Genomic DNA, 14,891 nt, shown 5'->3' on the forward strand with positions numbered 1-14,891 from the left:
GACGCGTCCGCTCCACCGCCCGCAGCCACTCTGGAGCCGCCACGTGGCACTCGCCACCTCGCCGCCGCCGCGGGCCGGGGAGCCCGGAACCGGCCCCCGCGGCCCGATCCGCCTGCGCCACCTCCGTTCCGCCCGCGCCGCCACCTCCCTCGCCTCCGACGCCCCGCCGCCGTCGGCCATCGCCGCCCCAGGCCCGCGCCCCTCGCCGGCGCCCGCTCGCCCGCGCCGCTCGAGGCCCCGCCGGCCGCCGCTGCCTCCTCCGGCCGGGAGTGGCCGGATCCACCTCTCCCGCGCCTCCCCGCCGCTTCTTCGAGCTCGCCAGAGCCGCCGCCGCCTCGCCGGAGTTCTCAGTTCGCGTGCGTGAACAGTAACCCTAGATCTCGGAGGTTGAATTTTCTCGAAGTCCCTGATATTTTTCAGTCCATATGCCCCTGTTCGTAGCTCCGTAACTTTGCATCCGTAGCTCCGATTCATGCATATAGCATATCAACATGTTCATCTCAGAGAGTACATCATTTCATTTCATTGCATCATTTTCATTTGAGTTCATCCTGATGCCCGAAATGCTGTTAGAAGAGGGCTACTTGAGATAATTGTCAGATCTGTTACTCCGTTTAGGTTTTTGTCATTTTTGCCATGATTAATGTGTGCATGATATGCCCTGATGCTCTACATGTGTTTTGTTAAGGGTTTTGTCATATCTCCAGAGGTGCAACCCATGTATTTTTGGAATGTGTGTGGTGACTAGTGCAAGCTTGCAAAGTGGTGCACTTGCTAATTCTGATTTCAGGGACTTAGCAATTCCACTAAGTCCTGGAGCTGTTTATCTCATGATGCCATATGTTCATGTTGTTTCCTAGTGATCCGTGCCTCTTTTGAGGATGATAAGTAAGGATGTTTTGTTAATATTGTAGTGCTCTATCCATCCATGTCTTTGCTTGCAATTATGGAGCACCCTAGCTTGAGTCAGTCGAGCTCTACTTTTGCTACTTTGTGAATCTGGGCAGATTGTCAACTTGTTTGCAATTTTGCCGGTGATGTTGTAGTTGATCCGTGCATGCTATGCTATTGTTCTTGCCATGTCTAGCTTGAATTTTGTGCCTTCTTGATGAATGTATGCTTGTCTTGTCATGACTTGCACCGTAGTGAGTGCATCGAGCTCGTAAACATGCCTACTTGAGCTATATTTCAGCATGTCCAGTTTTCACTAAGTCTGAAAACTGATTATGTTTTTGCCATGTTCACATGCTTGCAATTGTATTTTCTGATCCCTTTTGGCTCAAGGTCACTAAGGGACTTTTGTTAAGCTCTTTGAGTATCTCCGTTCTATGCTTTACTTTGCCTTGTTAAGATCCTGTAGCATGTAGTTTTGTTGCTGCGAAGAGGGCTACCTGATCTGAAATTCCAGACAAGTGTTGATTTCACTAAGTCTGAGATGTGTTTGTCATTTGCATTTTTGCCATGCTTGTTTGAACCTGTTAATGGATGATTTGGCCGTAGCTCAGTGCTAGACTATTGTTAAGCATCTTGTATGCATCCCTGACATGTATTTTGTTGTCATGTTTGGTTGCTGTAGCATGTTCATCTCATTGCATTTAGATGCCTACTTGTTGTAAATCGCAGACCGGTGTCATTTTTGAATCGCTTGCCATTTCCAAACCGTAACTCCGATTCCGGCATTCTTTATATCGTTTTCAAGCGATTTCATCTCATCTTTCCAGTGGCGCACTTGATTTTCTAAGTTGAGGCCAGGTTCATGCGTTTCCTGTCATATCTTGCATTTGGCATCCCGCATCGCATCCCGCATAGCATATCATCATTGCATCATATTGCTTGATCCTTGCACGTGGTTGATTGTGCCCTTGTTGCTTGTTTGTCTTGTTTGGGTAGAGTCGGGAGACGAGTTCACTAACGAGGAGCCCGTTGAGTTTGCTTTCGAGGATCCAGTCAACTCTGACAACTGTGTAGGCAAGATGATCATACCCTCGAAATCACTACTATCTTTGCTATGCTAGTTTGCTCGCTCTTTTGCTATGCCATTGCTATGATGCCTACCACTTTCCTTCAAGCCTCCCAAATTGCCATGTCAAACCTCTAACCCACCATTGTCCTAGCAAACCGGTGATTGGCTATGTTACCGCTTTGCTCAGCCCCTCTTATAGCGTTGCTAGTTGCAGGTGAAGATTGAAGGCCGTTCCTTGTGGGAACATTTATTTACTTGTTGGGATATCATTATATTATCTTGTTATCTTAATGCATCTATATACTTGGTAAAGGGTGGAAGGCTCGGCCTCTTGCCTAGTGTTTTGTTCCACTCTTGCCGCCCTAGTTTCCGTCATATCGGTGTTATGTTCATGGATTTTGCGTTCCTTACGTGGTTGGGTTATAATGGGAACCCCTTGATAGTTCACCTTGATTAAAGCTTTTCCAGCAATGCCCAACCTTGGTTTTACCATTTGCCACCTAGCCTTTTCTTTCCCTTGGGTTCTGCAGACTCATGGGTCATCTTATTTTAAACCCCCCGGGCCAGTGCTCCTCTGAGTGTTGGTCCAACCGAGCGATGTCCGGGGCTACCAGGGGCAACTCTGGGCTGGCCTACCCGACGTCTGGCTCATCTGAGTGTGCCCCGAGAACGAGATATGTGCAGCTCCTATCGGGATTTGTTGGCACATTTGGGCGGTGTTGCTGGTCTTGTTTTAACCTGTCGAAGTGTGTTGAATTACCGAGATACCGAGTCTGATCGGAACGTCTTGGGAGGAGGTCTATTCCATTGTTGACCGTGAGAGCTTGTCATGGGCTAAGTTGGGACTCCCCTGCAGGGATTTGAACTTTCGAAAGCCGTGCCCGCGGTTATGGGCAGATGGGAATTTGTTAATGTCCGGTTGTAGATAACTTGAACCTTAACTTAATTAAAATGAATCAACCGAGTGTGTTACCGTGATGGCCTCTTCTCGGCGGAGTCCGGGAAGTGGACACGGTGTTGGAGTAATGTTTGCGCAGGTTGCTCTCTAGTTTCTCGCTCGCACTTTGCCTCCTCTTCTCACTCTCTTTTGCGAATAAGTTAGCCACCATATTTTGCTAGTCGCTTGCTGCAGCTCCACTCATATTTACCTTGCCATACCTATAAGCTTAAATAGTCTTGATCGCGAGGGTGCGTGATTGCTGAGTCCCTGTGGCTCACAAATTACTATTACACCAGATGTAGGGCCTGATGATTCCGCTCCAGGAGACGCGTATGAGCTCAAGTGGGAGTTCGACGAGGACTCTCAACGTTACTATGTTTCCTTTCCCGATGATCGGTAGTGGTGCCCAGTTGGGGGTGATTGGGACCGTGTCGCTTGTTGGGTTATCTTTTATTTTGGCGCCGTAGTCGGGTCATGAGTGTTTGGATGATGTAATGTTATTTATGTACTTGATTGATGTGCCAAGTGTAAGCCAACTATGTTATCTCCCCTTTTATTATCATATTACATGGGATGTTGTGAAGATTGCCTAACTTGCGACATATGCCTTCAATGTGATTATGTCTCTAAGTCGTGCCTCGACACGTGGGAGCTATAGTCGCATCGAGGGTGTTACACCAGACCCCTGGAAACGATCGATGGATTTAGAGAAGACCCCAAACCTAACCTATTTCTTGCTAGTCTCTCTGAATCTCGAGGACGAGATTCATTTTAAGGGTGGTAGGTTTGTAACATCCCAAAATTCTAAATTTTGGAATGTTATATTAAATAGATAGATTTGATTGGTTGCTTGATTGTTGTGTGATTGATTGAGTGAAATTCGAAACTTTTTGAAAGTAAAATGAGAGGGAATAAAAGGACTTTCCCAAACTTTCATTTTTGCATTTTGATCTCCATGAATTCAAATGCTTTTCAACACAAAACCCTAGAGAGAAGATGACATGACTTCTTCCATTTAAATCAAATGAAAAGGGTTGTTGAAAATATTCGAATTTCATTTGAAAATATTTTCAGTTCTGAAACTTTAAGCAACTCAATGATTTTCATGAGCGAAGATAAAATGACTTCTTCAAAATAGATGAAATATGAGTTGGAAGTTTTAAAAGAATTAAATTCAAAGTTCCTTTGAATTTATTTTCAATTTGGAGTTATTTGAGTTTTATTCAAATTATTTTTTCTCCAAAAATAAAATACATGGAAATTAGGGTAACATGATTCCCTACATCAGAAAATTGGAGATAAATAAGATTGAAATCATTTTTGTATTTTTAAATTGAATTTTATTGGATTTTATTAGACCAGTAGCACTCTTTGAATTATCTGAATTTGTGTGGATTTTATTTGGCATTATAAAAATGTTCAGCTTGTAGGAAATCTTTTTTTTGAAAATTGTGATATATAATATGCCTAGGTTATACTTTTTTATTTCACATTATTTTATTTACCCGTGGTGTTTTAAAAAAATTCCCGTCGCCCGCTGGGCCGGCCCAGCGCCCGAGCAAGGCCAAGGCCCAACGGCCCAATCCCGCTCGCCCCCGAGCTCCGCACGGAGACTTCGCCGCTAGCACGCCATCGCCGCTGCCGTGACCTCCGCGGACTCCGCGCCCGCCGCCTTTGCCCCTCGCCCACGCATCGCCCGCCCCCGCCCCTCCATAAATAGCGCGCCCCGCCGCCGCGCCGCTCTCGCCTCACCTTACCGCCTCCGCCGTCGAGCGCAGCAGCCGCCGGCCGCGATGTTGTCGACCACCACTGACGCCACCACTGCACCCGCCGCCCAACGCCGCCCCTCCCCGACCTCTTCGCTGGCCTCGACGACCGCCGGAGCCGCCGCCCCGATCGGATCCGAGTCGCGGAGAACCGACGCCACCGCGGTAAATCCTAACCCCGATCCGCCGCCGGTTTTTAACAAAAAAACCGCCTCTGACCGGTCCGATCCAGATCGGAATTTTTTTAAAAAACTAAACCGTCTCGTTTTTATATAGCGAACGTTTTTCGTTTAGTTAATTTCAGTGAATAGATTCGTCCGTTAGAACTCCGTAATGAACGTTCGTTAATTACATTTTTTTTCTTTTTCTGTTATTTTTTAGTAAGGGACTTCTTTGTAGAAGTTTTATTTACAGTTTAGCCCTTGGACTTCAAACTCTCACAACTTTTTACTCGTTTGTCCAAATTCAACGAAACCAACGCCCACTTCTTCGTTATGATCCCCTCTAGCCAGTAATCCAACTCAAACATGTTTTTGGAAAGTTAAAATTTTGAATTAGATCAGATTTGAATTCAAACTTCGTTTGATCATAACTTGAGTTTTGTAGCTCCGTTTTAGCTGATTCTTTTTGCAAATCGAAGCTCTTGACCTAAACTTTCTAATAAGGCCAAATTCACATAATTTTGGTACTGTTAGAAATTGTTTTACGTTGCAATAGTTATTTGCTTGGTTTTGATGTTTTCCGATTTGTTCTTCGTTCTTTCCGACCCTTTTGAGTGATTGCTTATGTGTGGTTACTATTGCTTGCTTACGATAGATTGACCGGAGTGTGACGAGTAGAACTATAAAGAGTTTGAGTGCGAATCATCTTCATCAACATTGCAGGCAAGTTCATACTTTGATCATATTCCTTTCATAGCCAGTTTTTATGCATTAGTTTCAACCTCAAACATTGCATGAGCAGGATTGATAACATGTGCGTATTGGGAAGTAGTTGATGAGGTAGGAACCTATTGCCTTGCATTCAAACCTTGGGAGTTAATATTACGTTATGCTTATACTGCTATGCTATGCTCGTAGACGTGGATTGGGTTTGATAGTATTCATGACAGATGTGAGATTGTTAATTAATGGTTTACTTAAGGTGGCAACTTTAACACACATCTGGGTGGATTGAGGCACCTGGGTATTCCAGCGATTGCCTGTTTAGGCACCTGGGTATTCCAGCGATTGCCTGTTTTTTATGGACCGCCACCCAGGCTCAATGGGATCATGAGATTATTCATACTAGAAACTTCCGTGTGCAGCCACAAGCTACTATGGGCTCTAGCATAGTTGATTAAGTCGTGTGAACTCTTAAAGTGATAGACTAGCAGATGTAGGGGAAAGTAGGTGTAACGGTCTACCCGATCGTAAGGTGCTAGCGCTTCTGAAAGACTATGTCTCGGTCATACGTTTCTCAAACACCATGTAGTGCGAGAATCCCAACGGAGGAGATCGAGTCTTGTGGGGAAAAGTGCGCAAACCTTTGCAGAGTGTATAAACTAATCATGATTAGCCGTGTCCCCGGTTATGGACGTCTTGAGTATCTAGTACTTGGATTATCATGTGAATCTCATCATGTTACTTTAAATTAAGTTTGTTGGGTTTAATGATGTTATTTAATTGGGATTGAGAATGCTATCAACCATTCTCAATGTTCAACAACCACCATGATAGTTAAATAAAAATTTATTCTTTTACAGTAGGGAAAAATTGGCTTTTCGCAAAAACCTTATAACCATAGAGCTTTTCCACCAGCCATATATGCATGTAGTGATAGCCATTGTTTATCATTTCTCTCTATGGTGTGAATTTGCTAGTACATTCAATGTACTGACCCTTTGTGGCTGCAACGTCTCATGTTGCAGGATTATCTTACCATGAGTAAGTGATACATTAGGGTTACGATTTCTATACTCAACTTTGCCATTGGTGTTGATGGGAATCCACAACCTTGTTACTTCTGCTATTTTGGATTGGGGTAATAGTATTTATGTTACTTTATACATGTGATTTACCTCTGTTATAAATCCTCGAGTACTGTGTGTGTCAGCATACCGATTCAGGGATGACACTTAAGCACGGAGACTTGATCCATTCGGGTCGGGTCGCTACAGCCACATTCAGAGCCGTATGTATTTTGCAAATTTTCTATGTCTACAATGCTTTACACAGAGCTACTTTAGCTAATTACTCCCACTTTCAATATGTATCTAGATGGAGACTTAGAGTCATCCAGGTCAGTGTTAAAGCTTGCATCGACGTAACTCTTTACGACCAAATCTTTGTCACCTCCATAACCGAGAAACATTTCCTTATTCCACTAAGGATATTTTTGACCGTTGTCCAGTGATCCACTCCTGGATCACTATTGTACCCTCTTGCAAAACTTATGGTGAGGTACACAATAGGTCTGGTACATAGCATAGCATACTTTGTAGAACCTATGACCGAGGCATAGGGAATGACATTTCATTCTCTTTCTATTTTCTACCGTGGTCGGGTTTTGAGTCTTTACTCAACTTCACACCTTGCAACACAGGCAAGAACTCCTTCTTTGATTGTTCCATTTTGAACTATTTCAAAATCTTGTCAAGGTATGTACTCACTGAAAATATATCAAGCATCTTGATCTATCTCTATAGATCTTGATGCTCAATATGTAAGTAGCTTCACTGAGGTCTTTCTTTGAAAACTCCTTTCAAACATTCCTTTATGCTTTCTAGAGAAGTCTACATTATTTCCGATCAACAATATGTCATTCACATATACTTATCAGAAGTGCTGTAGTGCTCCCACTCACTTTCTTGTAAATACAGGCTTCACCACAAGTCTGTATAAAACCATATGCTTTGATCACTTTATCAAAGCGTATATTCCAACTCCGAGATGCTTGCACCAGTCCATAGATGGATCGCTGGAGCCTGCTCGCTTTGTTAGCACCTTTAGGATCGACAAAACCTTCTGGCTTCATATACAACTCTTCTTTAAGAAATCCTTTAAGGAATGGAGTTTTGACATCCGTTTGCCAGATTTCATAAAATGCGGCAACTGCTAACATGATTCGGACAGACTTTTAAGCATCGATATGAGTGAGAAAATCTCATCGTAGTCAACACCTTGAACTTGTCAAAAACATTTTTGCGACAATTCGAGCTTTGTAGATAGTAACACTACTATCAGCGTCTGTCTTCCTCTTGAAGATCCATTTATTCTCAATGACTCACCGATCATCGGGCAAGTCAATAAAAGTCCATACTTTATTCTCAATGACTCACCGATCATCTGGGCTCATTATCGCTTCCTCATAGTTCGTAGGTTCGTCATGGTCTAGTAACATGACTTCCAAAACAGGATTACCGTACCACTCTAGTGCGGACCTTACTTTAGTTGACCTACGAGGTTCGGTAGTAACTAGATCTGAAGTTTCATGATCATCATCATTAACTTCCTCACTAATATGTGTAGGAATCACTGGAACTGATTTCTGTGATGAACTACTTTCCAATTTGGGATAAGGTACAATTATCGCATCTAGTTCTACTTTCCTCCCACTCACTTCTTTCAAGAGAAACTCCTTCTCTAGAAAGGATCCATTCTTTGGAACAAAATATCCTGCCTTTGGATCTGTGATAGAAGGTGTACCCAACAGTTTATTTTGGGTATCCTATGAAGACGCACTACTCCGATTTGGGTTTGAGCTTATCAGTTTGAAACTTTTTCACATAAGCATCACAACCCCAAACTTTAAGAAACGACAGCTTTGGTTTCTTGCCAAACCATAGTTCATACGGTGTCATCTCAATGTATTTAGATGGTGCCCTATTTAATGTGAATGCAGCTGTCTCTAATGCATAACCCCAAAACGACAGTGGTAAATCGGTAAGAGACATCATAGATCGCACCATATCCAATAAAGTACGATTACAACATTCAGACACACCATTATGCTGTGTTGTTCTAGGTGGCGTGAGTTGCGAAACAATTCCACATTGTTTCAAATGAAGACCAAACACATAACTTAAATATCCACCTCCGTGATCATATCATAGAAACTTTATTTTCTTGTTACGATGATTTTCCACTTCACTCTGAAATTCTTTGAACTTTTCAAATGTTTCAGACTTATGTTTCATTAAGTAGATATACCCATATCTGCTCAAATCATCTGTGAAGATCAGAAAGAAACGATACCCGCCGCGAGCCTCAACACTTATCGGATTGCATACATCAGTATATATTATTTCCAATAAGTTAGTTGCTCGCTCCATTGTTCCGGAGAACGGAGTCTTAGTCATCTTGCCCATGAGGCATGGTTCGCAAGCATCAAGTGATTCATAATCAAGTGATTCCAAAAGTCCATCAGCATGGAGTTTCTTCATGCGCTTTACACCAATATGACCTAAACGGCAGTGCCACATATAAGTTGCACTATCATTATTAACTTTGCATCTTTTGGCTTCAATATTATGAATATGTGTATTACTACGATCGAGATTAAATAAACCATTTATGTTAAGTGTATAACCATAGAAGGTTTTATTCATGTAAATAGAACAATAATTATTCTTTGACTTAAATGAATAACCATATTGCAATAAACATGATCCAATCATATTTATGCTCAACGCAAACACCAAATAACATTTATTTTAGGTTCAACACTAATCCCGAAGGTAAATGGAGTGTGCGATGGTGATCTTATCAACCTTGGGATCACTTCCAACTCTCATCATCACCTCGCCCTTAACTAGTCTCTATTTATTTTGCAACTCTCGTTTCGAGTTACTACTCTTAGCAACTGAACCAGTATAAAACACTGATGGGTTGCTATAAACACTAGTAAAGTACACATCAATAATATGTATATCAAATATACCTTTGTTCACTTTGCCATCCTTCTTATCCGCCAAGTATCTAAGGCAGTTCCACTTCCAGTGACCATTTCCTTTGTAGTAGAAGCACTCAGTTTCAGGGTTGGGTCTATCTTTGGGCTTCTTCATGGGAGTGGCAACTTGCTTGCCATTATTCTTGAAGTTTCATTTCTTTCCAATGTCCTTTTACTTGAAACTAGTGGTTTTGTCAACCATCAACATTTGATGCTTTTCTTGATTTCTACCTTCGCCGATTTCAGCATCACAAAGAGCTCGGGAATCGTTTTCGTCATCCCTTGCATATTATAGTTCATCACTAAGTTCTAGTAACTTGGTGATAGTGACTAGAGAACTTTACCAACTACTATCTTATCTGGAAGATTAACTCCCACTTGATTCAAGCAATTGTAGTACCCAGACAATCTGAGCACATACTCACTTGTTGAGCTATTCTCCTCCATCTTGTAGGCAACATACTATCAGAGGTCTCATACCTCTCGACACGGGCATTAGTATGAAATACCAATTTCAACTCTTAGAACATCTTATATGTTCCGTGGCATTCAAACCGTTTTTGAAGACCCGATTCTAAGCCGTAAAGCATGGTGCACTAAACTATTAAGTAGTCATCATACCGAGCTTTGGCAAACGTTCATAACGTGTGCATCTGCTCCTGCAATAGGTCTGTCACCTAGCGGTGCATCAAGGACATAATTATTTTGTGCAGCAATGAGGATAATCCTCATATCACAGACCAAGTCCGCATCATTTCTACTATCATCTTTCAACTTCTTTTTCTCTCGGAACATATCAAAATTAAACGAGAAGCTACATCGCAAGCTACTGATCTACAACATAGATATGCAATTACTATCATGACTAAGTTCCTGATAAATTAAAGTTCAATTAATCATATTACTTAAGAACTCCCATTTAGATAGACATCCCTCTACTCACCTAAGTGATCACATGATCCATATCAACTAAACCATGTCCGATCATCACGTGAGATGGAGTAGTTTTCAATGGTGAACATCTCTATGTTGATCATATCTTCTATATGATTCATGCTCGACCTTTTGGTCTCCACTGTTCCGAAGCCATATCTGCATATGCTAGGCTCATCAAGTTTAACCCGAGTATTATGCATGTGCAAAACTGGCTTGCACCCGTTGTATGTGAGCATAGAGCTTATCACACCCGATCATCACGTGGTGTCTCAGCACGAAGAACTGTCGTGATGGTGCATACTCAGGGAGAATATTTATACCTTGAAATTTAGTGAGGGATCATCTTATAATGCTACTGACGTACTAAGCAAAATAAGATGCGTAAAAGATAAACAACACATGCAATCAAAATATGTGACATGATATGGCCATCATCATCTTGTACCTTTGATCTCCATCTCCAAAGTACTGTCATGATCTCCATCGTCACCAGCATGACACCATGATCTCCATCATCTTGATCTTTATCAATGTGTCATCACATGGTCATCTCGCCAACTATTGCTTTTGCAACTATTTCTATCGCATGGCGATAAAGTAAAGCAATTACATGGCGCTTGCATCTTATGCAATAATGAGACAACCATAAGGCTCCTGCCAGTTGCAGATAACTTCAACAAAACATGATCATTTCATACAACAATTTATATCTCATCACGTCTTGACCATATCACATCACAACATGCCCTGCAAAAACAAGTTAGACGTACTCTACTTTGTTGGTGCAAGTTTTACATGGCTGCTACGGGCTGAGCAAGAACCGTTCTTACCTACGCATCAAAAACCACAACGCGGTATAGTGATTGCTTTTTGATCTTCGGAAAGAATCATGTTCATTGAATCCGATTCAACTAAAGTTGGAGAAACTGACACCCACCAGCCACCTGTGTGCGAAGCACGTCGGCAGAACCAGTCTCGCGTAAGCGTACGCGTAATGTCGGTCTGAGCCGCTTCATCCAACAATATCGATGAATCAAGAATCAACTAGTGACGCCAAGCAATATGTATATACCGACGCCCACAACTCCTTTGTGTTCTACTCGTGCATATAACATCTATGCATAGTTCTGGCTCTGATACCACTGTTAGGTAACATAGTAATTTCAAAATTTTCCTACACACATGCAAGATCATGGTGATGCATAGCAACGAGAGGGGAAGAGTGTTGTCCACGTACCCTCGTAGACCGTAAGTGGAAGTGTTATGACAACACGGTTGATGTAGTTGTACGTCTTCATGATCGACCGATCCTAGTACCGAAAGTACGGCAGCTCCGCGATCTGCACATGTTCGGCTCGGTGACGTCCCATGAACTCTCGATCTAGCTGAGTGTCGAGGGAGAGCTTCGTCAGCACGACGGCGTGATGATAGTGACGATGATGCTACCGTCGTAGGGCTTCACCTAAGCACTATGATGATATGACCGAGGTGGATTATGGTGGAGGGGGGCACCACACATGGCTAAGGGATCAATGATCAACTTGTGTGTCTATGGGGTGTCCCCTGGCCACGTATATAAAGGATGGAGGGAGGAGGAGGCCGGCCCTCATAGGGCGCGCCCAAAGTGTGGAGTCCTACTAGGACTCCCTAGTCCTAGTAGGATTCCACCTCCCACATGGAATAGGAAAAAGGGAAGGGAGAAGGAGAAGAAAGGAAGGGGCGCCCCCTTTCCCTAGTCCAATTCGACTCGTCCATGGGCAAGGGGCGCGGCCACCCTTGAGGCCTTTCTCTCCTTTCCCGTATGCCCCATTAATGCCCAATACGAATTCCCGTAACTCTTCGGTACTCCGAAAAATATCCGAATCACTCAGAACCTTTCCGATGTCCGAATATAGCCTTCCAATATATCAATCTTTACGTCTTGACCATTTCGAGACTCCTCATCATGTCGCCGATCTCATCCGGGACTCCGAACAAACTTCGGTCATCAAATCACATAACTCATAATACAAATCGTCACAGAACGTTGAGCGTGCAGACCCTACGGGTTCGAGAACTATGTAGACATGACCGAGAATCATCTTCGGTCAATAACCAATAGTGGAACATGGATGCTCATATTGGTTCCTACATATTCTACGAAGATCTTTATCGGTCAAACCGCATGACAACATACGTTGTTCCCTTTGTCATCGGTATATTACTTGCCCGAGATTCGATCGTCGGTATCTCAATACCTAGTTCAATATCGTTACCGGCAAGTCTCTTTACTCGTCTCGTAATGCATCATCTGACAACTAACTCATTAGTCACATTGCTTGCAAGGCTTATAGTGATGTGCATTACCGAGAGGGCCAAGAGATACCTCTCCGATAGACGGAGTGACAAATCCTAATCTCGATCTATGCCAACTCAATAAACACCATTGGAGTCACCTGTAGAGTATATTTATAATCACCCAGTTACGTTGCGACGTTTGATAGCACACAAGGTGTTCCTCCAGTATTCGGGAGTTGCATAATCTCATAGTCAGAGGAACACGTATAAGTTATGAAGAAAGTAGTAGCAATAAAACTGAACGATCATTATGCTAAGCTAATGAATGGGTCTTATCCATCACATCATTCTCTAATGATGTGATTCCGTTCATCAAATGACAACACATGTCCATGGCTAGGAAACTTAACCATCTTTGATTAACGAGCTAGTCAAGTAGAGGCATACTAGGGACACTCTGTTTGTCTATGTATTCACACATGTACTAAGTTTTCGGTTAATACAATTCTAGCATGAATAATAAAAAATTATCATGATATAAGGAAATATAAATAACAACTTTATTATTGCCTCTAGGGCATATTTCCTTCATGGAGATCATGATGGTGCATTGGAGATGGAGATCAAAGGCACAAGATGATGATGGCCATATCAAGCCACATATTTTGATTGCATGTGATGTTTATCTTTTTTCATCTAAGTTTTCTTAGTACGGAGGTAGCATTATAAGATTATCCCTTACTAAAATTCAAGATATAAGTGTTCTCCCTGAGTATGCACCATTGCGACAGTTCGTCATGCTGAGACACCACGTGATGATCGGGTGTGATAAGCTCTACGTTCACATACAACGGGTGCAAGATAGTTTTGCACATGCAGAATACTCGGGTTAAACTTGACGAGCCTAGCATGTACAGACATGGCCTCAGAACACTGGAGATCGAAAGGTCGAACGTGAATCATATAGTAGATATGATCAACATAGAGATGTTTACCATTGAAAACTACTCCATCTCACATGATGATCGGACATGGTTTATTTGATATGGATCACGTGATCATTTAGATGACTCGAGGGATGTCTATCTAAGTGGGAGTTCTTAAGTAATATGATTAATTGAACTTAATTTATCATAAACTTAGTCCTGATAGTATTTTCATCTCTATGTTGTAGATCAATAGCTCACGTATAGCTCCCCTGTTTTATTTTTGATATGTTCCTAGAGAAAACTAAGTTGAAAGATGATAGTGGCAATGATGCGGACTGGGTCCGTGATCTAAGGATTATCCTCATTGCCGCACAGAAGAATTATGTCCTTGATGCACTGCTAGGTGGCAGACCTATTGCAGGATCAGATGCAGACATTATGAATGTTTGACAAGCTCCGTATGATGACTACTTGATAGTTTAGTGCACCATGCTTTACTGCTTAGAACCGAGACTTCAAAATGTTTTGAACGCCATGGAGTATATGAGATGTTCCAAGAGCTAAAAATGATATTTCATACTCATGCCCGTGTTAAGAGGTATGAGACCTATGACAAGTACTTTGCCTACAAGATGGAGGAGAATAGCTCAGCTAGTGAGCATGTGCTCAGAATGGATGGGTACTACAATCGCTTGAATCAAGTGGGAGTTAATCTTCCATACAAGATAGTGATTGACAGAGTTCTCTAGTCACTATCACCAAGTTACTAGAACTTCATGATGAACTATAATATGCAAGGGATAATGAAAATATTCCCAAGCTCTTCGCGATGCTGAAATCGATGAAGGTAGAAATCAAGAAATAACATCAAGTGTTGATGGTTAAAAAAGAACACTACTTTCAAGAAAAATGGCAAGGGAAAGAAAGGGAACTTCAAGAAGAATGGAAAGCAAGTTTCCACTCTCGTGAAGAAGCCTAAAGCTAGACCCAAACCTGAAACTAAGTGCTTCTACTGCAAAGGAAATGGTCACTGGAAGCAGAACTGCCCCAAAAAACTTGGCGGATAAGAAGGATGGCAAAGTGAACAAAGGTATACTTGATATACATGTTATTGATGTGTACTTTACTAGTGTTCATAGTAGCCCCTGGGT

The sequence above is a fragment of the Triticum aestivum genome, chromosome 1A (genome assembly GCF_018294505.1).
Source record: "Triticum aestivum cultivar Chinese Spring chromosome 1A, IWGSC CS RefSeq v2.1, whole genome shotgun sequence".
Lineage (NCBI taxonomy): Eukaryota > Viridiplantae > Streptophyta > Magnoliopsida > Poales > Poaceae > Triticum > Triticum aestivum.